Source organism: Pan troglodytes, chromosome Y (assembly GCF_028858775.2).
Source record: "Pan troglodytes isolate AG18354 chromosome Y, NHGRI_mPanTro3-v2.0_pri, whole genome shotgun sequence".
Lineage (NCBI taxonomy): Eukaryota > Metazoa > Chordata > Mammalia > Primates > Hominidae > Pan > Pan troglodytes.
Window position 1 is genome coordinate 36,057,875 of NC_072422.2, and position 27,967 is coordinate 36,085,841.

Below are 27,967 nucleotides of genomic sequence, written 5' to 3' on the forward strand. Positions count from 1 at the left end.
GATTACTGTAAATGTGAGCCCCGCCTTGTGCTTCTCTCTGTCCCACCAAGAAAATATGATCTTGATACAGATGTTCATTGTGTCAAGGCAACCATGGCAACCATGATCTAGATACACTTTTCAAGTTTTATGCTGATCCTACCTATATATGTCTCAGGAGCTTTCCAGAGTTTCCTTTGAGTGCTTCTAAATTTTGCATAAATGGTATGTTGTCCCTTGTCTCTTTTTAAAACCAGTAAGCCATTTTCCCTTCTTTTCCTGGAAAATTAAAGGAACAAGGACCAGGAGATAACAATGTATTAGCTAAGGTTCTGTTGATTGAAAGCAACAGAACCTAATTCTGGCTAGCTTAAACCATGCTAGGATTTAATGAAGAATACTGCAGAATCTTAGATATCTTATGACTGGGAAAGAGGAGGTTCAGGCAGTTCCTGGGATGTCAGCAACAGGTAGCTGTCAATTAACTGCCCCCACACCACCCACTGCTGCCGTCATCAATATAGCACACCACAATGGCTCCCAGCCTCTGTACGTCTGGGTTCCGGTGTTCAAATTCTAGAGACAGCAAGAGAAATCCCATTGAGTCAGGGATCATTCCCTGGGTCACCCTCCCTGCCTACGGTCAGAAATGCAGGATTATGTAGTAAAGACACAGCTAAAGAGGACCCACTTCGCTGTTTTGGGACCATTTGCAGGGGAGGCAAAATTGTGAGCTATGCACTTAAAGAGGTGATAACCATAAGTTTGCAGGAAAAAAAAAATTGGAGAAGAGAAGGATAACACTATCCTACAGTTTCTTCTGAAAATGGACGAAGGGAACAGCATTTCCATTTGGAAATTCTCTCCTGGCATTTCAATATTTATGGATTCTGAATTCTGAGAAAAATCAGTTGAGAAATTAGGAAAATGGGAAGGAACATTCTAATTTTGCTGTGAAAATTACAGCTTAATAGTCAGTATAGAGAACTTACTGGCTTGAAGAAATGCACTGACTTCAAGTCAAGCAAGATGAGGAAGCACTGACATGTGGAGATGAAAGTTAAGGTGAACAGGACAGGAGCAGTAAAGAGCCTCAGTCAGACTTCCTTGTATCTGTTGCTGTGTTACAAGTGTGTGTTCATGGCCTTGTCCACTGCTAACAGTGAACCATTTCTGCAAATAAATATTAATGTGTTCATAGGCATAGTATATGTTTTACAAATCCTATGAGAGGTTTTCTAAGAAATGCCAAGTTTTAGAAACAAAATATGCCCTTAAATCGGCAATTTTGACAGTTGCTTCTTTCTAGTGCTATTCATCTTGCCAGGAGATCGGAATGTTACGTTATTTAAATGGTATTGGCGGGGATGATTGATGCCTTGTTTAACAATGTCATGTAAACAATGATTAAAGCATTAAGTATTTGTGGTGTTACCTTTCAATCTTTAAAGGACTTTTCTGTAGCATTTATTTTGTGATAATATTCATTTCTTTTTAATGTTTTCTCTATTAATGCTATTGGATTTTATAATCTTGTTACAATATGTTGGCTCATAATAATAATAAATCATCATTTGTTATCATATCTTTTTAAAACAGAAGACTACTAAAACTTTTCATATAATCCTGTTACAGAAAAAAACGACTATTTGCTTGTTATTATAGTCACTTAATATTTTTCAAAAACTTGTAAGTGAAGTGTTATGAAAATCATATGAATTTGGGAATTCCCAAGCATTCTCAGAAATTCTATTTCCTTGTTCCCAAATCCCAATGATTAATATCTGCCAGGAGTCGGAAAACAGTGAAAGGAAGTAACATCCTATGTTGGATACCTGGTAGGGTTAGTGAAGAAACGTTATTGCTGAGCTCTGTGTTACGCTCACGAATGATGCCATTGAGGAAGTCACGCTTGTTGAAAGGAACGCAGATACACAAAGAGTTTTGCTGCTGTCTGTTGGATAAGAACCCCCTGGTCGATTTCAGCTCCTACTGCAAGTTACAAAAATCAATCCAATGATAAATGAAAAGTGACCAGTGTGCTGGGAAATAACTTATTTTTTGGCTTCAGAGGAAATTTTAGAAACAGTGCCAAGTGAAACGTAAAAACAAACTACGAAGACATTCATGAATTTCCCTCTGAAGCTGACAGCCGTATTTTAGCAGATGGAACTCCTACTATTAGCCCAACTCTTGAGTTGAAACAGTGTGTCCAGGAAACCCTATGTTAAAATGCAATGTGTTGGGGGTATTGTTCCTCTATTTGCTTGAGTTAATTTTGAAATTAGTGTACTCTTGCTTAGCTGTGCTCTGAGGGAATGAACAAAAGATTGGTAAACTCTGATGGAGAACACTGGTCAGGCAGGGCACATAGAATCCCTGGGGATGGTGGTTCCTGACAAATGGGGGAGGAGGACCTGAGCCAGGCTTGGGCTGGGCTGGAGGAACATGAAGATGGGATCTACTCACAACCCCCAAAACTGAGGGGTCCTGGTAACACATTATTTCACCCTCAGCCATGCAAATTCATTATTTTTATGGATAAAATAGCTTTAAAAAACTAATTTACATTGAAATGTTAAAATATTTATATAGAGATTAGAAATATTTATATAGAGATTATTGGGAATCCCCTCCTAAAGCCCAAACATAAAAACTACCAAAAAAAAAATTCCGTGTAGGCTAAGATTGCAAATAACTGATGGAATGTAATTTAAATTAAACATGGAAAATGTATTTCCTCTTTAATAAAGATCTAAATTCTATTCTTTTTAGGAGCCTTCAGAAATGAAATTCAACTATTAAAAAAAGTATAGAGAAGCCTTTAGAAAAGAAACTTTTCTTTTGCTGTATTATATATTAAAGAACTTTGATGAGAATAGTTCTAAAGTGTTTAATAATCGATTCCACTGATGTTTCTAGGTATTGTGGGGAACACCTAGAAATTAAATCTTCATCTTTGGCAGATCAGAGGCCTATTATTTTTAGGTAAAACAATTAAAATCTGCTTTTAATAAATCACAAATTTTGCAAGTTAGCCATTAATAGTAAGTGCTTTTCAAAGTTTGGCCCAATACATGAAAAAGCCAGAAAAACATACCTGCATTAGTTTTGCCCATCACCTTCTTATGCTGGCCTCAGGAGATTTATTAACAGCATTCAATATTTCAGGTAGGCTGGATGTGGTGGCTCATGCATGTAATCCCAGCACTTTGGGAGGCTGAGGTGGGAGGATGGCTTGAGACCAGGAGTTCAAGACCAGCCTGGTCAACCTAGTGAGCCCCTCAGTCTCTCTGAAAAGAAAAAAAATTTAGGTATCCTGTGGCTACCTCTAAAAACAAACTCCAGAGGAACTGAATTTTTTTTTTTTATTTCATGTGTTGGGATAATGGCTTCTTTTGCAGTTACTTACGAAGAATTTAAGGGTCAGTAAAAATATTTTTTCATCCTTAATAACATGAATTCTCTAATTTGTGTGTGATATAATGCTAGATATTGTGCCAAAAGTGTTACATAGACATAATCCATGCCCATTTTCAAAGATAATACTAATATAGAGAATAAGAATCATTATTATTGTAGTAATTATCATTTTAGTAATAGTAGTAATAATCAAAACAATTACATCAAACACTTATTAAACCCTTATTATGTGATAGGTACTGTGTAAGCAATTTCCACATATTAGCTCCTTAAATGTGATCACTAACCCCATGAGGTAGGTAGCATTATGTCCATTTTATAGATGCAGAAACTGAGCTTTGAAGAGGGAAAGCAACTTGCCCAAGGCCATGCAGGCAGTCATTGATAAGGGTGGGGAGCGAGAAGTTGAAGTCTGAGATGTAAGTTCACAGACACGAGTACACAAACACGTACAAGATACTCGTATGACATGTGGGGTTGCTTGAAATATGTAATTGACTTTCCCCAGCACAAGAAAGTGTTTGGACATATTTCAAAGGGATCTAATACTTCCTCAGAGGACTGCCCTACGACATTTTTCCGTGTGCTTTTCTGCCTCTTGTCCTATACTTTTGGCATTTCTTCTGCTCTTAGAGGCAATGAGTCAACAGCATATTTTTAGCACCTCCTGTGTGCATAGAAGTGGCCCCTGACTCAATGGGAGTGTATAACTACCATGGGCCAAAACAGTGTGCTTTCCTGTTAGCCAGGGGATTATAGAAGAACACGTTCCCCTGATTCCAACAGAACTTGCTGCCACTCTGATGTCTTCATTGTAAGGCCTCTAAATGAATGTTCAAGAAATTCATGTTAAAGGCACGTGTCATATGTGTAACTTGTAAACATTTGTGTACTTGTCTCTGTGTCCTTACACCTCAGGCTTCAACTCTTGTTTTTACCTTTATCAATGACTACCTGTGTGCTGTGTGGCTTTGGACCAATTGCTCACCCCCTCTAAAGCTCAGTTTCTGCATCTGTAAAATGGATATAATGCCATATATACATAGATATAGATATACATACACCAATATATATACACACATATGTATGTGTGTATATACATATATATATAATATACAAACTGAAATATATAGTTACATAAATATTTCAGTTTAAGTTTCAAAAATCACTGGAGGGTATTTTTATAATACCCTTCAGCAATTTTACCTGCTGCCTTTGCACATTCTGGTGAATTTCTAAATGGAAGTCTGATAGAGATTAATCTTTTAATGCATCATAAATAAAAAAGAAAATCACAGAATGATGTAGCTGGAGAGGACCCTGGGGATCTAGTGTTTCATGAAAGATTAATGTCCTTGATCTGTTTGTAAGTGTTTTGGAAAAATCTTCCATGGTCAAATAAAACTTGGCAATGTTGGATTAAAGTTAAATAGGTTTTTTTTTCCTGCAGAACTTCATAGTCTTTAATATGCTAATATGTTTTGTGAATCTACAAGGAATGAAGTGTTTCAATGCTTATTTTACCCAGATTCTCATTTTGGGACAGGCTGGTCAAGCTGAGTCAGCTAGTATATTCTCTAGATGGAGATGATGGCTGATGCCTTTTTGAGAGCAAGAGAGTCCCCAGGGGAAGCAAGGGTATATCAGTTGCTCCATTTCATGCCAAGGATCCTCAGTCTTTAGAGGCTCAGAGAAGGCTGAAAGGCTACTCTAGGCTATCAGGGCTACCATTCATTGTGACCCATGCTACAGAGAAGCTTTGAGCTCAGTGCAAAGGAGTGACCAGCCCTTGAGAATCAGGAAAATTTATTTATTCCTGACCTAGTCCACTGAGGACATACAAGGAATGGGGCAGGGGAGTGTCACCAGCTATGGTTACAAGCTAGTCTGATTCTCTTTCATTAAGAAAACTGGTCCCTGTGAGTTTAGATTGGGAAGCACCAGGTTAAAAAAATGTTTAGGCCAGGAGTGGTGGCCACTGTACTCCAGCCTGGGTGACAGAATTAGAATCTGTCTTAAAAAAAAAAAAAAAAAGTTAAGTGATGTCTTCTGTTGAGGACCTCTCAGAACTTTTAATATGAAAGTGTGCATTGTGAAGAATGGGAGTAGAGTGTACAGGAGTTTTAAAAGCTACTTGGTCATGAAACTCTTGCTTTGTGCAGGATTCGAGGGGCACTAACATTCTGAGGAAAATATTTTAGGGAACATTGATCTAATCCAAACTTCTCACTTTACCAGCAAACAACTCTGGGGCCCTCTAAGTTTCCTTTCTCCATCATTGTGACAAATTCATTGGAATTAATTCAATTAAACCTGGGGTCAGCTTTGAAGAGATTTATTTAGCAGGTAAATCTGTTTTGTACATTTTGAGGGAGTTCTGAGTTTCCATAGTCAAAAACCACAGATCAATTTAACCAACCTTTATGGAATATCACCTATGGCCCAAAGACCCTTTAGCTACAGTGATGGTCTACAAAAATATAAAGTGTAATTCTTGCAATACAGGAGATTAGTAATAATGGTAAATATAATGATGATGACACCATGAATAGCTAACATTTATTGAATGCCTTTCTATTAGTCAGGCACTTTACTAAGTATTTTAATCCTCCCAACAATTTATGAGGTAGGGATTATAATAATTCCCATCTTATAGTGAGGACACTGAGGTTAGGAAATTATCCTAGCCTAAATGTTAAGTATAAGCATGAATAGAAAGGTGTTATCAGCCTATAAGACATTCCTTTATGAGTGATACAAAGTCCTATATAAATTCAGAGAAAAGAAAAGTGGTTTTTAGAAATTCTTGATCAGTGAGTGTGAAGCATGTGGTGGCCCGGTTACTGTTTGGTTGCCCATCAGTCCTCCCTCTGGGGGTCAGCACCCCCTTACTTTGGAAGAATTGTTCTCCTTTTCACTGTAAGGTTCTTTCTGGCTATGCGATGGGGCACATTGCCTCAAACTAGCCCTGTTCCAGTCTTTGAGAACCTTGAAATTGGAACCAAGGGAAGAGGATTGCCTCTTGAATGGTAATTCTCTAAAATCTAGTCTGAGGTGCTGGTGCCTAATCCCTGGGTCTGTGGAAGGAGCTGGGCTGTGAGAGGGGAGAATGATGTTGATGTCAAGAGAGAGGCAGGTGCTAGGAGCAGAGAGATGGAGGCCTGGAGGGTTTCTGGGCTTCTCTGAGGCTTAGGGTTTGGATCATTGTCTTCGTTACTGGAACAAAGGATTTACCATACCTGCTCTTCTGGGAATGAAACTGTCCTGCTTTGCAAAATAAAGTGTCATTAGAGATCTTAAAAACCCCACACCATAGACAGGTGCACAGATCCGTAGAAGTGTTAAAGTTCTGTCTGTTGGATGCTAAGCCAAGACTCTTAAGTATGTTCTAAAGAGAAACTGGTGTGTGTAGGCTGTGCACTCCCAGGGAGATAAAAAGGAACTTTATGGGTTGGGCTTGGTGGCTCCCACCTGTAATCCCAGCACTGTGGGAGGCTAAAGTGGGCAGATTGATTGAGCTGAGGAGTTCGAGACCAGCCTAGGCAACATGGTGAAACCCCATGTCTACAAAAACTACAAAAATTAGCTGGGCGTGGTGGCATGTACCTGTAGGCGGGAGGATCGCTTGAGCCCAAGAGGGAGAGGGTGCAGTGAGCCATGATTGTGCCACTGCACTCCACCTGGGTGACAGGAACTTTATGGGGAATGGGATCTTGGAGACTGAGTAGAGACTAGAGGAAAAAAAAAAAAAACTACCTCCCCAACTGGCCACACTATTCTTTTAAAAAAATGTTAATTGACAAATTAAAATTGTATGTATTTACGGAGGTATAATGTGATGTTATGATATATGTATACATTGTGGAATAATTAAATCCAGAGAATTAATAGATTCATCACCTCAAAACCTATCTTTTTTTGTGGTGAGAACATTTGAAATTTATTGTCTTAGCAATTTTGAAATACACAATACTTCATTGTTAACTACAGTCACCATGCTGTGCTGTAGATCTCAACAAAATGTATTCTTCCTGTCTCAACTAAAACATTGTACTCTTTGACAACATTTCCCCATTCCTCTCACCCCCTCCAAAAACACCCATTCTTTATGTTGAAGAGAATGGCTAAAAAGTCCCAGCAGGTTTCAACTGACGGCTTCAGTGGTTGTCCCATCGCACTTCAATGTTATTAATAGAAAGGGGAGGGGCAATACATAATTCAGACAGGCAGAAAGTACCATTGTAACCACTTTCCTGACTTCACAGAAAAAGTCCTCTTGTTTTCATCTGTAAAATGGGAACTGCGTGAATACCATTCTTCTTTTCTTCAGCCTCCAAAGAAAAAACAGATGCAAAGCCTTTTATCAATTGCAAAACAGTATACAATGTGTGTTATTACTCACAGTTGTCTTACTGTGACCAAACACTTTATAAGCCTGCGGCAAGTCAGCCTTACTCTCAGGAAGTGGACAATATTTGGGGAAGGAGAAGCAGCAGGATCTTTCAGGACAGTAGCCTTGGTGGGTCCAAAAATTCCTTGAGCGAAATGGGAGACAAAACTTTCTTCCTGCTTTGGGGTTTATCCTGTTAGTCTTTTCTCTCTTCACTCCTATTTTCTATGGAGAATTTCCTGGTTTTGGAGTTTGGGTGTGTTTTATGGAGAGGAGGCAGAACATCTTTAGCTCCAGCAGAATGAAAGGATACATGCAAAGGAACCTAGCACAGTATGTGGTACCCAGTTCCCCTTTAACGTGGCTTTATTCATTCACTCCTGGTAGGGCATTAATAAGGGATTTAGCCCCCTCCTATTGAAAACGATTAATTCAGGGAAGAGTTCAGGCAGTGTGGACAGATACAGTGTAGGCCAAGCCTGTTTCTAAGGCAGGAGCTGGGTAGGGAGGGTGAGAAGGGCGAGAAGAATAGGGAAATATGTGTCGTCTGTGTTGCTGCTGTTGCAACCACCACAACAAACAAACAAGTGAAAAAAAAAAAAAAAGAATTGTCCATACCAGAAAGTGTGCTGTTTTGGAGGAGGCTGGGGAAAGTGTGGATGGCTCGAGTGGGTCCTGTTGGATTGAAGTCTGACAGTGGTGATTCCCTTCAACAAATGGTCGGGGTGGGAGGGTACACACACACACACACACACACACACACACACACACACACACACCCCACACGCAGCGCCCAGCCTCCGATTTCAGCGCTGGCAGGAGATAGCCATTCTTAGCTCGCCTTTCCAGGGTTATTTTTGGCTGAGGCTGTTCGCTGATGGCAAAAGGTTTCAGCCCCCTCCCAAATCCCTCCCCGTTCTAAAGAGAAACTGGTGCGTGTAGGCTGCGCACTCCCAGGGAGACAGGGAGACGGGCCTGGCGCCGGAGAGGAACCCGGACTCTGCCCAAAGTCTCGCCGCCCGCCGGCTGTTTTCTGGCGGAGGGTGTGCCCCGGAGGGCGGCGATCGCGCGTGAAGGCTGGGGCCAGGCGCGGGTGCAGGCGTCACCGGGGTCGGGCTAGCAGGCCCTGGAATCAGGCTTTTGGGACACCCCGAAAGTGAGTCCAACTTGGGGAGAAACTGAGGGCACCTCGGGCGGTCTGGCAGCGGAGAAGGTGGGCGGGAGAAAACTTTACAGGAAGGCAGAAGCAATCTCCGCCGAGGGAGTCAGCGAGCGGCCGCGCGGAGAGGAGGGGCGGGCGGTCCCCAGGCGGGCGGGCGCAGGGCGCCGACCTGCCGGAGAGGGGGCCCGGGCGCGAGGCGGAGTCCCGGCGCGCGGCCAGGCTGGCGGAGGCCCCCGGCAGGCTGCAGATTCCCTCCGGCCCCGGGAGCCGCAGCAGGACCGGCCAGGAGGCGCCACGGAGGGGAGCCCCATCCCGGTGCTGACAGTGCCCACCGCGCCCTACGAGGACCGGCGGCCGGCTGGCGGCGGGGGTCTGCGGCGACCCACCGGCCTCTTCGAGGGCCAGCGCAACTACCTGCCCAACTTCATCCGGAGCGTGCTGTCGTCCATCGACCTGCGCGACCGTCGGGGCTGCACCACGGTGGTGGGCAGCGACGGCAGGTACTTTAGCAGGACGGCCATCGAGATCGTGGTGCAGATGGCCGCGGCCAACGGGGTGAGTGTCCGGATGCCCCTCGCTTCCCGCCGCGCCGCCGCCACGCCCTCTCCTAGCCCTTGTCCCCCTGCTGCCTTCGGGCCTAGCTGGGAGGCCCCTGCCCGGCCCCGGCTTTGCTTCCTCACTCCCGCGTCCTCACCCTCCAGCGCCCCACTGCCGCCGTGCTCGCAGCCTCCCCGGTGCACCCCGGACACTGGGTTCTATTAGTACCCACCGCCCCCAAAAGCCTTGAGGGGTGTCCGTCATTCCTGGAGCCACTCCGGGCGCCCTGGACTCTTCTCCGACTCTGCACACATCCCACACCTGCTCATTTTTCTTTCGGACATTCTCTTACCCGGCCCTGTAGATTCCGAGGCAGCTCCCAGTTTTCCATATTGTTCCCAACGCGTTCACTGCCCACAGTCCCCACACAAACTTCTTTCCCAGGCTCACAACATAGTCCCTCTGCCCCGTGCCCTTTTTGCAATAATCTGCCAGTCCCCTAAGTCTTAGCTCTGCCTATTTAACAGTAGTGGTGTCTCAGAACACACACACACACACACACACACACACACACACACACACACACACACACACACACACACACACACACGCGCGCGCGCGCGCACGATCCCTGACATATTTGGCAAGAGTAGGCCCTGAAGGTTTTTAATATTTTGGTTCTTTAACCCAGTGGAATTACTGAATGATTTATTTAATTAGGGTAGGGATGGAGTGGATCCATTTGTTTGATGCTAAACAGCCTGAGCTCGCAGTTCCCAGGGGGCATATCTCTAAATGGTCTGAAACGAGATTTGCAGTGGTTTTCTTAATGCAATTCCCAACTTCTCTCCAAATGCCTTTTGACATTTGACAACATTTCATGCCTCTTCCCCTTTCGCTTTTCATCCTTGTTTTCTCTCCCTTCTCCCACGACCTCGGTAGTCTTCTGCAATCCAGATTCTCAGACTTCGGGTTTTTCTCCCTCTGCCCCTTTCCTCTCTGTCCTATAACTAGAAGCACCTTTTGGCATAGACCCGTATCCCAGTTTCCTCTTTCCCAGGTCCAGCAGCATCTCAAGGACATCTACAAGAGGGATACCTAACTTCAGGGGTCTCTGAATGATATGTGGGAAACATCGTCTAAAAAAGTAATTTTATCCTTATTCATGCAACCAGACCCACACTCATAGAACTTTTCTTTAAGGGGAGTGTCTTGCAGATGTATAAATGAGTGTTAACATCTTTAAAGGCGAAACTGAACAATTCCCTGGCATTTGAATTCCCTCCTTCCTTCCCAACCCTCTCCTTTTCATTTTCTCATTTATTATTAAAAACATTTTTAAAGGATCTCCATGCTTCATATTTATCTACTATAATTCCTCCTTCTCGGTGTTGCAGGGATGGGGAAAGAGGATTTTTTAAAAAACACAATAAAAAGCAATTGGGAGAAACAGGGCCAGTGGTGTTGGGGTGGGTAGTGGAATTGTGATTTTTGACTCCAGTAGACAATGATGCTGGATATATGGGGTTTGATTTCTCTCTGGCTTCTCACTTGAGATTGATGAAGTTTGGCTAGAATCAGGGAGTTGAAGAGAGGTTGACAAATGGTCTTTCACTCTTCTCTGACAGGCTGTTCCTGTGGAGTGATGGAGAATAATGAGCCTTGGGAGAGCTATGGGAGCTCTCATACTCCTTCCCGAGCCAATTTTTTAGGGAGTGAGAGAAACATGGCCTGTCCAATACTTGTTGTGGGTCAGGATATTTTTGAAGCTACGGTTGTTGATTTGCATGGGAAAATTATTATGTCTTATTATTTCTTGTCCCACTTTACCATAAGGGCTCCTCAGCTTCTTACTTCAATGGGTCTTCCATGACAAACACACTTTATTAACTCTAAGAGTGGAATTTATTTTAACAGATAATTAGCATAGGTCAATATATGCTTAAAATAGAGTCAAATTAAACCTACTAGCTGTTATAAAGGACAGATGACAAAATCCACATAGAAGCATCGACTCTTAAATAATCTGAAAGTACTACTTCTAAGAGGGGCGGGCATGGGTGAAGGGAATGGTGGACATGTTTCAGAATTTCAAACGCCAACTTTAACCAATCGTTTCCTCATTTTGTTCACCTTCTTGGGGGCTTATGCTAAAGTGAAGTGAATAGCCATAAGGCTGGCTTCAGGAGAAAGGTGGTCTAAAAGAACTGGATAATTATAAGCAAAATTGGTCTCGAATGATTGAAAATTGATGAGAATGTGCTTGTCTCCTGATTTGGCATCCTGAGTTAGACTCAGGAATACTGAACATGGATCCCAAAGGTTTTGGTCTTTTTTGATATCCTATTGGATAATCATAAGCAGGCTAGAAAAATAGGAAACTAGAATTTATTCTCTTTGAACTGACAAATCTGACCAGTGGGCTGCATTCTCTATATCTGAAAAATCTTGGTTTTGATTGAAAAAGTTAATTTTACAAAGCAATTTTCTTTTTTTAAATTAAATTTCATTTTTTTTGAGACAGGGTCTCACTTTGTTGCCCAGGCTGGAGTGCAATGGTACAGTCTTGGCTCACTGTAGCCTTGACCTCCCCAGATTCAGGTGATCTTCCCACCTCAGCCTCCTGAGTAGCTGGGGCTATAGGTGCACACCACTACGCACAGCTGATTTTTGTGTTTTTACTACTCATAGGGTTTCTCTGTGTTGCCCAGTCTAGTCTCAAACTCCTGATCTCAAGAGATCTGTCTGCCTTGGCCTCCTAAAGTGTCATGAACCACCATGCCCAGCCTACAAAGCAATGTTCTGGGAAAAACTACAGTTACTCTTTGATTATGTAATTGCTGGAGAAGAAAAGCATGGCATTTCTAAAATGATGAACTATATTACTTATATTTTAATATCTCATAAAGTTTGAAATAGACATTTCAAACATAAACATGTATAAAAATTTTTATAAATTAAAATATAAAATCAAAAACATTTTACAATGATTTTATTATAAAATTACTATAGAATCAAAAACATTATAAATTTAAACAACTTTTTAAAAAATTTATTTTGGGATTTCCCATGGAGTGATGGAGAATAATGAGCCTTGGGAGAGCTATGGCAGCTCTCATACTCCTTCCTGGGCCAACTTTTTAGGAAATGGGAGAAATATACCCTGTTCAATGTTTATTGTGGGTCAGGATACTTTTGAAGCTATAGTTGTTGATTTGCTTCAAACTTTAAAAAATTATTATAAAATTATGGGATGTAAAAAAATTTATTATAAAACTTTGAAATTTTCAAACTTTCAGGAAAGCAGAGAGATGAGATTAATGGCACTCACAGGCAAGCATAGAACAAAGATTGTAAACATTTTGCTATATTTGTGTCATGACTATTTTTTGCTTGTGTTTGAAAGTATATTAAAGAAAATGATATTTTACCCCTAAATTCTTTAGTACAGATTTCTAAAAAAATAAGAACATTTTCCTGTATAGTTACAAAATCATCTTTTCAAACAAAATAAAAAATGGCTTTTTTATATCATTTATTACCCAGTCCACATTCAGATTTCCTCAATTATTATGAAATGTCCTTTTATTTTTTGAGACAAAGTCTTGCTCTTTCACACAGCCTGAAGTGCAGTGAAACAATCATAGCTCATTGCAGCCTCAAACTCCTGGGCTCCAGTGATCTTCCTGCCTCAGCTTCCTGAGTAGGTAGGACTATAGGTGCACACCACCATGCCCAGCTAATTTATTGTTTTTGTAGAGATGGAGGTCTTACTACGTTGCCCAGGCTGGTCTCAAACTCCTGGCCTCAAGTGATCCTTCCAGCTTGGTCTCCCTGAAATATCTTTTGTGGCTGGTTCGTTCAAATTAGTTTCTTCTAATCAAGGGACACACATTGCATTTGATTATTTAGCTCAAGACTTTTTTAACCTGGAAAATACCCATACTCTTTGTTTATGTATTTATTTAGTGAAATTGACTTGTTGAAAAACTAGTCAGTTGTCCTGTAGAATATTTCCCCTTCTGGAATTTTCTGGTTGCTTTTTATGGTGTCATTTAACTTTTCACTCTGTTTTTTCCTGGTTAACTGGAAGTTAGTTCTAAAGGCTTTTAGGCCTGCTATAACAAAATACCAAAAACTGGATGACTTATAAAGAACAGAAATTTATTTCTCACAGTTCTAGAGGCTAGCAAGTTTAAGATCAAGGAGCATGTGGTTTTGATATCTGGTTAGGACCAACTTTCTGGTTCATAGATTGGCCTTCTTGCCACTATGTGGCTTCTCCCACATAGTGGGAGAGACTAGCTAGCTCTCTGGGGCCTCTTTTATAAGGGCACTAATTCCAATCATGAAGCCTCTGTCCTTATGATCTAATGACCCCCTAAAGGCCCCACCTTTTAATACCAGCACCTTTGGGGTTAGGATGTCAACATATTAATTTTGGGAAGACATACACGTTCAGCCCATTGCAAGGTTTAGTTAGATTCAGGTTCAACTTCTTTTTTTAAAGACTATTTCATAGGCAATAATGTGTATTCACATCCCATCATTAGTGATGGTGAGATGATCGCAAGGTTAGGGTGATCACTGCCTATCTCCTCTGCTATATTCCCCCTTGGGTCAAGCCAGTAGTCTGTGACGTGAACTTTGTACCATGTGTATATCCAGTTATATTCTGTATCAATAGTTACTTGATTGTTTTAGCATTTATTAATGATCCTTGCTTGAGTTGATTATTTCATTAGGGGTTTCAAAATGGTGAATTTCTAATTCTCTAATTCTATCTACATGTTTTAGCTGGCATTTTTCTATAAGCAGACCATTTTCTTCACAACTGGGTTATTTGGCTACCCTGAAACATAGTTCCTTCCGGGAAGGCAGAACATATGTTTATTTCTGTCTTTTAAAAATTACTGGTGTTTGGAGTGAAGATTAGGTGAGTTAACTACCTCCACAGGTGACAAATGAATTTTGTTTTGTCTCACTTTTGCTTTTTTGAATATCACTGTGGCTGCTTGGATTTTTATATTTAATTTGAATGGATTAGGGAATAAATGAGAAGATAGGTTTTATCTGTTTCTGTAGTTTTTATGTGGCTGTGTGAACTTACTTTTAAAAATTCCCAGAAATATTTTAATTCCCCTTTAAAGGTATAACCTATGTCATACTATAAAGCAAAAGAAAAACCAATCATGTGAAGAGTAAATAGTATCGTTTAAACGAATTGTGGTTAAGCTTAGTTTGTAACTAATTAGTTTTTTATTTTCTTTCTACTTTTATCTGCTTCAGAGCCTCTTCAGTGGTTTAGATCTTCTATGTGTCAAATTATTCTAATCTCTTAAAAAGTTTAAGAGCTAAAATACAACACAATGACTACAAGAATGCCTTTGTCCTTTTCTGGGTAGGTACACCTAAGGCAACTTCTTTTTCTCTTCTTTGTTCTCTTCTTCTTTCTTATTCTTAAATCATCTTCAATATTGGACAGATGACAGCACTATGCCTGCCTCAAGATGTTTCTGACTTTTTCTTTTTCTTTTTTTGAGATGGAGTCTTGCTCTGTCACCCAGGCTACAGTGCAGTGGCACAATCTTGGCTCACTACAACTTCTGCGTCCTGGGTTCCAGTGGTTCTCCCAACTCAGCCTCCTGAGTAGCTGGGGTTACAGGCATGCACCACCACGCCTAGCTAATTTTTTGTATTTTTACTAGAGACGGGGTTTCACCATGTCGGCCAGGCTGGTCTTGAACTCCTGACCTCAAGGGATCTGCCTGCCTTGGCCTCCCAAAGTGCTGGGATTACACGTGTGAGCCACTGCGCCCGGCCGTTTCTGACATTTTCTAAAGTCTTCTTTCTCTGGAGATGACATTATATAATAGCACTGTTCAATAGAAGTTTCTTTGATGATGGAACTGTTCTATAATCTGCATTGTCCCAGCCACTAGCCATATGTGACTACTGTAACACTTGAAATGTGGCTAGAGCAACTGAAGAACTGAATTTTGCATTTTACTGAATTTTAATTAATTAAAATAGAAATGCAAATAACCATAAGTGGTTAGTAGCTACCATACTGGACAGCAAAGATCTATAATTCAGCATTTAAAATCGATTTTGTTTTGTTTTCAAAAATGGAGTCAGACTGTTACAACCCAAAAGAACTGTAGGTTAAATTAAGGTAAATCACCAAATACTACATACACATTTGGGAAATCCAAACCAGATTTTTTCATGTGATAACCACACCCTCTTTTGACTTTAGCCTTGGAGGTAATGGAGTATGGCAGAAAAAACCCTGTATCAGCAGCTGGAAGACTCACCTTCTTTTCCTAGCTCTGCCATATATTCACCAAAAGAGTCAAAGTCCATTCAGATGGTTGAGGGGCCTTGGAATTTTGTTTTTGGTTTTCACATACAAGTTGGAGGGCAGATGCGTTAGCCTCTTGAAATACCCAGAAACCACTTGTTTCCTCATCTAAAAATCAGGTATGACAGGATCATTTAATTATCCTGGAAATCAGATGAAGCACTGCATATGAAAGCACTTTGTAACATCGATAGCACTGGGAAATGTAAAGACCTTTTACTGAAATATAAAGGTGTATGGTCAACTGAATATATCTCAGATAGTTATGATTTGACTGTATATATTGAATATAACCTGTAGTGGGCCCCTTGGTAAACAGCTTACAGTTTTGTTGCAAGTTTTAGCCAAGAGAAAATTTATTTGTTGACTAGTCATGCCCTTTATTGGCCACATGATGAGCAGCAAAGATATTAACACACAGTGCACCTTGCAGAATTCAAGAATGTCTCAGTGTCTTGTGAACTAGGAAGCTGAAATGCAGTGGTATGCAGAAGGCTGGCTCAGTAGGAGCCTTGGGAGTGTCCTCCAGATAGATGTTTGTGCAGGTTGTATTTGATTCCAGTTGGCCATGAAAAGCTGGTTGCTCTAAAGAATGAGAATATACTTGGTTTTGCGTTTACTAGAACTATCTGGGGAACAAATCTTGGGGTGGAAGAAAGAAGGGAGGGAGGGAAAGCTGTGCTTCAATACCTAGGGCTTCTTTCCTGGAATGGATCTGAGAATCTGGGATTGGGTGGCTAATATCTCATCTCTAGAAGGGAGAAAGAACTGGGTGGTGATGGCTTTGTATTTTCTATTGGAGTTCACTACAGAATAGGTGAATGGAATGGGCTGCTATGATCCAGACATTAGGGAGGACAGGTTTGTGATACATTAGAAAACTTGAATGAGCCCTTCTATGATTCTCCCTTCCCTCTTTCTGCTTCCCGTTCTTAATCACCATCCGCAGGTTGTGGAATTAGCAAATCTATTATGTGAGCAATAGCAAACTTACAGGAGCCCTTGGCTCCATCTATCTCCCTGTTTGTGTCAGTTCCTTCTGGATGCTTTTAGTCTGTGGTCTTCATTCACTCTTTTTTTATTGGGAAGTAAAAGGAGTGGGACAGATTATGAGAACAGCTGGGTCCTCCCAGTTGCTGGGGTGGTTATTTTAAGCTTTGTTTAATGTGTCCAGAGACCCAGATGGCATTTTTAACTAAGCTGCTTTATTAAATCTTGTGATAAAGCATAGTGATGTTTATTGAAAAGGCAGACACGCATCAGCAACATTATGCGTGAAACTTGCTCTAAGAATTTTCTATAAAACATCTGTTCTCTTTGAGCCTTTTGTGAACTCTGGAAGTTTGCTAGTTTCTATACAGACTTGAGGACAAGAAGTTGGAACCCACTTTTGGAGATGTCCAAGCATAGGTATTGGAATCATTAATCCTAACCCTCTCAGTTTTAAGGCCCCGGATACCCTTCTGTTAGACAACAGTAACATGAGCAAGCACTGTAATAACCTTTAAACAAGATTATTTGGAAATAATGGACAAGAAAAATTAGTATAAATTGTTGGGGATTTTAAAATTAAAGATAAAAAGCTAGGGCTTCAATGACCTGTGCCAGCCTATAGCCTTAAGAGTCAATTTGCAAACACTCAAGATTTGGCCAATATGCCTCTACTACTTCTACTTAACACAGTCAAAGGGAAATTTTTAGATTCTTTCATCTGATTTGACTCTCTTAGTTACGAATAAGAGGATATCTAGAATATATATGTGACTTGTTAAAATGAAAATCCACCTTCTCTGAGTCTTCAAATATCTTTCATATCTTACATTTTTACATCAACTTTTGATGTAAAAGTTTTACATCAACTTTTGAAGTCATGTCCGTAGTTGTATGAAAAGAAAAATTTCAGGAACATTCAACCTCAAAAGTTCTTTTTCTTAGTCTGAAGTCGTAGAAGCATTTGACTTTTACTTTCTCTTTTTAAGTTTGTACTAGTAGGTATTTTGTATAAATATAATATTTAGTTATTGCCTTTGTATTCTTTTTCTCTAGTAAACATCCTGGTTTTTAGCTATCAATATGTAGTTTTACATTTAGGGATTTCTAATGGAAAGAGAAAGGAATCTGAAATCAGAGGACGAGAGTTTATTCTACTTGACCAAACACATACAAAATACTGGAAGGAGAGTTTTACAACAAATATTTAATATCTATGACATGTAAAAAGTTTTTTGCAATCAAGAAAATTCAAACAATTCAATACAAATATCATCAATAATAACACATGAACAGGTGGCCAACCTTATTAATAACCAGAGAAATATAAATTAAAACAATCCATCAACTTGTAAAAAAGATGAAATTACCCAGAGTTGGTGTAGGTGATGGAAAATTGTCATGTTTGTATACTGTTCATAGAAGTTAAATTGACATAACTTTTTGGTCAGGCAATTTGGAAGTATATATCTAAATTAATAGAGTAGTTTTCTAATAACCTGGGAATCTCTTAATCTAAGAAACTTTACTGTAGATTTTTCTAGAACAAATGTACAAACATCTGTGTACAAGGGTACTCACTGCAGCATTTTGCTAAGGAAAAACTCAGAAAAAATCTATATGTTCAACAGAGAACAGGTACATAATTTATGACACAACTGCACAATATACACCAGTAAAATAAAGGATATAAATTTATATGTAGTATGAAAAAGATGTGAATGATAGCTTGTTGGTGAAAAACAGCAATGACTGGAATATTGTGTGTAACGTAATCCTGCTTTTCTGTATATAATGTAGGCATAGAAAATAGGATTGAAAGGACATACTCTAGTCAACAGTGTATATAGCTTGGGTGGAGGGGGTGTATAATGGGGAAGGAGAGTCCCTTTTCCTATCTATTCCATATACATCTCTGGATTTAAAAGATCATACATGCATATGCATTACCTTCAAAATTAAAATGATAAAGACAAAAGGAGAAGCTTTGGATTTGAATCATGATACTACTGTTTGCAACTTCTATGACCGTGGGGAAGTCGCCTAGCCTCCTGGGGTTTATTTCCTCATTTATAAAAATAGGGAAAGTAATAATACTTGTCTACGTATCTTCTAGGGTTGTTAGGAGGATTGAATGTGATAATGGGTTACAGCATTATGAATTATTTATTCATATAACACAATTATTATAAAAATATTTTGCTCTGATTAAAATAAAAGAAGGACGAGATCGTGTGTGTTTTTCAGTCCCAGTAGCTTTACTAAACAGAAAGCGCCTGCTGATGTGGTGATCACAGTTGCTTTGGTGCAGCTTCCTCTTGACTTTTGGCATTTCTCCATGCTGCTAGCTAAGGCTGAGGTGGCGACTGTGGAAGGTGTGATCTCCTCCCCCTCCCAGCACACATTTGTGTGCATACTCACACTCATGCACACACAAACACACACATGCACACTCTATCACAGTACATGAGGTGGCAGCAGCTGCTCCGGCATAGACTTTCACACAACATAAAGGGCTTTTTTGGTGTGGTCTGTGCATTATTTCCTGTTAAGCATGAGCTGAGTCAGTGCCATGCTTTTCCATCTGAAACCTTTCTGAGCCTCAGGCTGTGTTAAGAGCAAACCCTCTCCCCTCCAGGCCCACCCCATGGCCCTCTACTGAAGCCAGATCATAATCTGCTCATTTCATGAGGATTTTCAAACCGAATGGACTGGGCCATGTGAGAGATCACTGAAAGGAACAGACCAAGCAGAGGCTAAGAGACTCCACGCTAATCTGCTGAGTGATCTGAAAATGCACAGCTGTGGGAGCTCACGGTGCTTTAAAGTACTTTGGCAGGATGTTTGTTCAGGGGGCCTGTTCCTGCAGCCCTGCTGAATGTTTGGTTAGGAGGCATAATCATTTTTTGGACAGGATCTCCCAAATGTAAAGTGATAGATGCTAATGTGGAATATAATACAGAAGATCCAGCTTGGATGTCATAAATAACAATAAATTGTTTAATCTTGCTGAGTTGTAAATCTACGATTGCCAGAGGTCTTTAGTTCACTGGAACATAGTATGGGGGCAGGGGCACTTAGCAAATAGGCACTTATTATTTTCCAACCAGACAGAAACTGGTCTGATGGAATTTATCTAAAAAGGCATACACATGTATTTTAATTAATTGTGACAGTTACTCAGAGAAAACACATGGCCCTAAAGAGGCTGAGGGGTTTTATTGTTCTACCTATAAATGTATATGTATATTCACCTATATTCTACCTATGTATAAGTAAGAGAATGAGTTTTTGTTTTGGGGATATATATTTATACGTATCTATACAGATAGATATACACATACTTAATTTCTGTCTACAAATTAAGGTGCAGTGCCAAATGGAAAGTATTTTTAAACATTTAGATAGCTTATTCTATAGCATATGTGTGCATATAGCCCCCCAATAAAGCTTTGTCTCTTTTCTGGATATATTTAACAAGAGGCTAGAACAGAGTCCAAAATGTCAGAAATGTTTGAACATTCCATAGAAATGAAGGAGGTGTTTCCAAATGATCTATGTTTCCATGGCAATAAATAGAACTTGTGCTGCGTCGGATGGGTCAGGAGTAAGGAATATAAACAGTGTAAGTACGACTATTCCAGGCAGAAATCTACCTTGTAAGAACAGCTTTGTGCAGTGAGCCCAACAACATTGATCAGTTAGCAGTCCGGTTCAGTACAACATTGATCAGGTAGCAAGCCGGTTTGGCAGTGCCAGTCGGAGACACAGATGGGGACAATCAAAGAAGATGCAGGTCAGGACAAGGATGCAGACATGCACCTGTCACTACCATGGACTTCAGCAGCTTCTTAGTGAGCAGGTTTATGATCAAAGAAGAAAGACATCGTTGATATGTAAGCATGTTAAAATTAATTTGCTGTTTAGTTATTAGCAAACTACATCCAGTTTTTAGTTTTTAGGTTTTTTTTTTCTTTTTTCATTTTTGAAAAAGGTTCTTGTTCTGTCATCCAGGCTGGAGTGCAGACGTTATCCAAGCTCACTGCAGCCTTAAACTCCTGGGATACGTGGAACCTCCCACCTCAGACTCTCAAGAAGCTGGGACTACAGGTGCATGCCACCATGGCCAGCTAATTTTTCTTATTTATTTGTAGAGATGAGGTCTTGCTGTATTGCCCAGGCCGCTCTTGAGCACCTGGCAGTGTAGATATTTCCATGTTTATATAGATGGCGGTGTAGATATTTCCTTGTTTATGTAGATGGCGGCATAGATATTTCCATGTTTATAGAGATGGCGGTGTATATATTTCCATGTTTATAGAGAAAGCGGTGTAGATATTTCCATGTTTAAACAGACAGCGGTGTAGATATTTCCAGGTTTATACAGATAGCAGTGTTGGTATTTCCATGTTAATGCAGATAGCGGTGAGGATATTTCCATGTTTATACAGCTCGCGATGTAGATATTTACATCTTTATACAGATGGCAGTGTAGATATTTCCATCTTCCTACAGATGGAAGTGTAGATATTTTCATGTTTATACAGATGGCGGTGTAGATATTTCCATGTTTATATAGATGGCGGTGTAGCTATTTCCTTGTTTATGTAGATGGCAGTGTAGATATTTCCATGTTTATAGAGATGGCGGTGTATATATTTTCATGTTTATAGAGATGGCGGTGTAGATATTTCCATGTTTATAGAGATAGCGGTGTAGATATTTACATGTTTATAGAGATAGCGGTGTAGCTATTTCCATGTTTATAGTGATATCGGTGTAGATATTTCCATGTTTATACAGACAGCGGAGTAGATATTTCCATGTTTATACAGATAGCGGTGTTGATATTTCCATGTTTAAAGGGATAGCGGTGTAGATATCCCCATGTTTATACAGATAGCGGTGTAGGTATTTCCATGTTTATACAGATAGCGGTGTAGGTATTTCCATGTTTATACAGATAGCGGTGTAGATATTTCCATGTTTATAGAGATGGCGGTGTAGATATTTCTACGTGTATAGAGATGGCTGTGTAGATATTTCCATGTTTATACAGATGGCAGTGTAGATATTTCCATGTTTATGGAGATGGCAGTGTAGATATTTTCATGTTTATAGAGATGGCGGTGTAGATATTTCCATGTTTATAGAGATATCGGTGTAGATTATTCCACGTTTATAGAGATAGCGGTGTAGGTATTTCCATGTTTATAGAGATAGCGGTATAGATTTCTCAATGTTTATACAGATGGCTGTGTAGATATTTCCATGTGTATACAGATGGCAGTGTAGATATTTCCATGTGTATACAGATGGTGGTGTAGATATTTCCATGTTTACACAGATTACTGTGTATATATTTCCATGGTTTTACAGATGGCGGTGTAGATATTTCCATGTTTATAAAGATAGCGGTGTAGGTATTTCCATGTTTATACAGAAAGCGTTGCAGATATTTCCATGTTTATAGAAATAGCGGAGTAGATATTTCCATATTTATACAGAGAGCAGTGTAGGTATTTCCAGGTTTATACAGATAGCGGTGTAGATATTTCCATGTTTATACAGATCATGGTGTAGATATTTCCATGTTTATACAGATAGCATTGTAGATATTTCCATATTTATACCGATAGCGGTGTAGATATTTCCATGTTTATACAGATCGCGGTGTAGATATTTCCATATTTCTACAGATGGCAGTGTAGATATTTCCATGTTTATACAGATGGCGGTGTAGTCATTTCCTTGTTTATGTAGATGGCTGTGAAGATATTTCCATGTTTATAGAGATGGCGGTGTATATATTTCCAAGTTTATAGAGATAGCGGTGTAGATATTTCCAAGTTTATAGAGATGGCTGTGTAGATATTTCCATGTTTATACTGAAGGCGGTGTAGATATTTCCCTGTTTATACAGACGGAGGTGTAGATATTTCCAAGTTTATACAGATGACTGTGTAGGTATTTCCATGTTAATGTAGATGGCAGTGTAGTTATTTCCATGTTTATAGAGATAGCGGTGTAGATATGTCCATGTTTATACAGATAGCGGTGGAGATATTTCCATGTTTATACAGATAGCGGTATTCCTATTTCCATGTTTATTCAGATAGCGGTGTAGATATTTCCATGTTTATACAGATAGCATTGTAGATATTTCCATGTTTATACAGAAAGCAGTGTTGGTATTTCCATGTTTATACAGATAGCGGTGTAGATATTTCCAGGTTTATAGAGATAGCGGTGTAGGTATTTCCATGTTTATAGAGCTAGCGGTGTAGTTATTTCCATGTTTATACCGATGTCTGTGTAGATATCTCCATGTGTATACAGATGGCAGTGCAGATATTTCAATGTTTTTACAGATGGCGGTGTAGATATTTCCATGTTTATACAGATAGCGGTGTAGATATTTCCATGTTTATAAAGATGGAGGTGTAGATATTTCCTTGTTTATGTAGATGGCGCTGTAGATATTTCCATGTTTATAGAGATGGCGGTGTATATATTTCCATGTTTATGGAGATAGCGGTGTAGATATTTCCATGTTTATAGAGATAGCGGTGTAGGTATTACCAGGTTTATAGAGAGGGCGGTGAAGATACTTCCCTGTTTATACAGATGGTGGTGTAGATATTTCCAAGTTTATACAGATGACTGTGTAGGTATTTCCATGTTTATACAGATGGCAGTGTAGATATTTCCATGTTTATAGAGATAGCGGTGTAGATATGTCCGTTTATACAGATAGCGTTGTAGATATTTCCATGTTTTTACAGATAGCGGTGTAGATATTTCCATGTTTATGCAGATGGCGGTGTACATATTTCCAAGTTTGTAGACATGGCGGTGTGGATATTTCCATGTTTATAGAGATAGCGGTGTAGATATTTCCATGTTTATAGAGATAGCGGTGTAGATATTTCCATGTTTATACAGATAGCGGTGTTGATATTTCCATGTTTATACAGATAGCGTTGTAGATATTTCCAGGATTATACAGATAGCGGTGTAGATATTTCCATGTTTCTACAGATCACGGTGTTGATATTTCCATCTTTCTGCAGATGGCAGTGTAGATATTTCCATGTTTATACAGATGTCGGTGTAGATATTTCCATGTTTATATAGATTGCGGTGTGGATATTTCCTTGTTTAAGTAGATGGCGGTGTAGAGATTTCCATGTTTATAGAGATGGCGGTGTATATATTTCAATGTTTATAGAGATAGCAGTGTAGATATTTACATGTTTATACAGATAGCGGTGTTGGTATTTCCATGTTTATACAGATAGCGGTGTAGATATTTCCATGTTTATACAGTGCGTGGTGTAGATATTTACATCTTTATACAGATGGCAGTGTAGATATTTCTATGTTTATGCAGATGGCAGCATAGTTATTTCCATGTTTATACAGATGGCGGTGTATGTGGTTCGATGTTTATGGAGATGGCAGTGTAGATATTTTCATGTTTATAGAGATGGCGGTGTAGATATTTCCATGTTCATAGAGATAGCGGTGTAGGTATATCCATGTTTATAGAGTTAGCGGTGTAGTTATTTCCATGTTTATACTGATGTCTGTGTAGATAGTTCCATGTGTATACATATGGCAGTGTAGATATTTCCATGTTTATACAGATGACTGTGTAGATGTTTCCACGTTTTTACAGATGGCGGTGTAGATATTTCCATGTTTATAGAGATAGCGGTGTACATATTACCATGTTTATATATATGGAGGTGTACATATTTCCCTGTTTATACAGATGGTGTCGTAGACATTTCGAAGTTTACACAGATGACTGTGTAGGTATTTCCAAGTTTATACAGATGGCAGTGTAGATGTTTCCATGTTTATAGAGACTGCCTTGCAGATATGACCGTGTATACAGATAGCGTTGTAGATACTTCCATGTTGATACGGATAGCGGTGTTGGTATTTCCATGTTTATACAGATAGCGGTGTAGATATTTCCATGTTTATAAGGATAGCGGTGTAGATATTTCCATGTTTATACAGATAGTGGTGTAGATATATCCATGTTTATACAGCACGCGGTCTAGGTATTTCCATGTTTATACAGATGGCAGTGTAGATATTTCCATGTTTATAGAGATGGCGGTGTAGATATTTCAATGTTTATACAGATGGCGGTGTAGATATTTCCATGTTTATACTGCTGGCGGTGTAGATATTTCCATGTTTATGCTGATGGCGGTGTACACATTTCCATGTTTATGCAGATGGCGGTGCACATATTTCCAAGTTTGTAGACATGGCGGTGCAGATATTTCCATGTTTATAGACATAGCGGTGTAGGTATTTCCATGTTTATAGTGAAAGCGGAGTAGATATTTTCATGTTTATACAGATAACGGTGTAGGTGTTTCCATGTTAATACAGATAGCGGTGTTGATATTTCCATGTTTATAGGGATAGCGGTGTGGATATTTCCAGGTTTATAGAGATAGCGTTGTAGATATTTCCAGGTCTATAGAGATAGCGGTGTAGATATTTCCAAGTTAATACAGATGGCGGTGTAGATATTTCCACATTTATATAGACAGCGGTGTAGATATATACATGTTTACACAGATAGTGGTGTAGATATTTCCATGTTCATAGAGATAGCGGTGTAGGTATTTCCATGTTTATAGGGATTGCGGTGTAGATGTTTCCATGTTTATAGAGATTGCGGTGTAGGTATTTCCATGTTTATGGAGATGGTGGTGTAGATATTTCCATGTATATACAGATGACTTTGTAGATATTTCCATGATTATACAGATGGCGGTGCAGATATTTTCATGTTTATAGAGACAGCGGTGTAGATATTTCCATGTTTGTAGAGATAGCAGTGCTGGTTTTTCCATGTTTATAGAGATAGCGGTGTAGATATTTCCATGTTTCTACAGATGGCTGTGTAGATATTTCCATGTGTATACAGATGGCAGTGTAGAGATTTCCATGTATATACAGATGGAGGTGTAAGTATTTCCAAGTTTATGCAGATGACTGTGTAAATATTTCCATGTTTTTACAGATGGCGGTGTAGATGTTTCCATATGTATACAGATAGCGGTGAGGCTAGTTCTATGTTTATACAGATAGCCTTGTAGATACTTCCATGTTTAAACAGATGGCTGTGTAGATATTTCCATGTTTATACAGATGGCAGTGTAGGTAATTCCATGTTTATACAGATAGTGGTGTAGATATTTCCATGTTTATACAGATGACTGAATAGTTATTTCCATGTTTATACAGATGGCGGTGTAGATATTTCCATGTTTACAGAGATAGCCATGTAGATATTTCCACGTTTATAAAGATCGCGGTGTAGACATTTCCATGTTTATAGAGATAGCGGTGTGGATATTTCCATATTTATACAGATAACGGTGTAGATATTTCCATGTTTATACAGGTAGAGGAGTAGATATTTCCATGTTTATGCAGATCGCGGTGTAGATATTTCCATCTTTCTACAGATGGCAGTGTAGATATTTCTATGTTTATACAGATGGTGGTGTAGATATTTCCGTGTTTATAGAGATGGCAGTACAGATATTTCCTTGTTTATGCAGATGGTGGTGTAGATATTTCCGTGTTTATAGAGATGGCAGTACAGATATTTCCTTGTTTATGCAGATGGCGGTGCAGATATTTCCATGTTTATAGAGATGGCAGCGTAGATATTTCCATTTTAAAGAGACAACGTTGTAGATAATTCCATGTTTATAGAGATGGCGGTGTAGGTATTTCCATGTTTATAGAGATAGTGGTGTAGATATTTCCATGTTTATACAGATAGCGGTGTAGATATTTCCATGTTTATACAGATAGTGGTGTTATTTCAATGTTTATAGAGATAGCGGTGTAGATATTTCCATGTTTATACATCTCGCGGTGTAGATATTTCCATCTTTATACAGAGGACAGTGTAGATACTTCAAGGTTTATACAGATAGCGGTGTAGATATTTCCATGTTTACACAGATGGCGGTGTAGATAGTTCCATGTTTTTGGAGATGGCGGTGTAGATATTTTCATGTTTATAGAGATGGCGGTGTAGATATTTCCATGTTTATAGAGATTGCGGTGTAGATATTTCCATGTTTTTAGAGACTGCGGTGTAGGTATTTCCATGTGTATAGGGATAGCGGTGCAGACGTTTCCATGTTCATACGGATGGCTGTGTATATATTTCCATGGGTATACAGATAGCACTGTAGATATTTCCATGTTTATGGAGATGGTGCTGTAGATATTTCCGTGTATATACAGATAATTGTGTAGATATTTCCATGTTTATACAGATGGCAGTGTAGATATTTCCATGTTTATAGAGATGGTGGTGTAGATATTTCCATGTATTTACAGATGACTGTGTAGGTTTTTCCATGTTTATACAGATGGCAGTGTAGATATTTCCATGTTTATAGACATGGTGGTGTAGATATTTCCATGTATATACAGATGAGTGTGTAGATATTTCCATGTTAATAGAGATGGTGGTGTAGATATTTCCGTGTATATACAGATGACTGTGTAGATATTTCCATGTTTATACAGATGGCAGTGTAGATATTTCCATGTTTATATAGATGGTGATGTAGATATTTCCATGTATATACAGATGACTGTGTAGGTATTTCCATGTTTATACAGATCGCGGTGTAGATATTTCCATGTTTATAGAGATGGTGGTGTAGATATTTCCATGTATATACAGATGACTGTGTAGATATTTCCATGTTTATACAGATGGCAGTGGAGATATTTCCATGTTTACAGAGATGGTGGTGTAGATATTTCCATGTATATACAGATGACTGTGTAGATATTTCCATGTTTATACAGATAGCGGTGGAGGTATTTCCATGTTTATACAGATAGCGGTGGAGATATTTCCATGTTTATACAGATAGCGGTGGAGATATTTCCATGTTGATACAGATGGCGGTCTATATATTTCCAAGTTTATATATATAGCGGTGTAGATATTTTCATGATTATACAGATAGTGTTGTAGATATTTACATGTTTATACAGATGGTGGTGTAGGTACTTCCATGTTCGTAGAGATAGCGGTGAAGACATTTCCATG

At 39.3% G+C, this 27,967-nt stretch overlaps 1 protein-coding gene across 1 annotated transcript in view; it reads left to right on the plus strand.

The window, feature by feature from the left end:
• LOC129138938 (MAM and LDL-receptor class A domain-containing protein 1-like) overlaps window positions 1–27,967 on the plus strand; it is a 464,758-nt gene that overhangs the window by 86,682 nt on the left and 350,109 nt on the right. The window contains exon 10 of the mRNA XM_063805034.1: window positions 20,840–20,955. The gene's annotated coding sequence lies outside the window, so the exon portion shown is untranslated. The remainder of the gene's footprint in view (window positions 1–20,839; window positions 20,956–27,967) is intronic.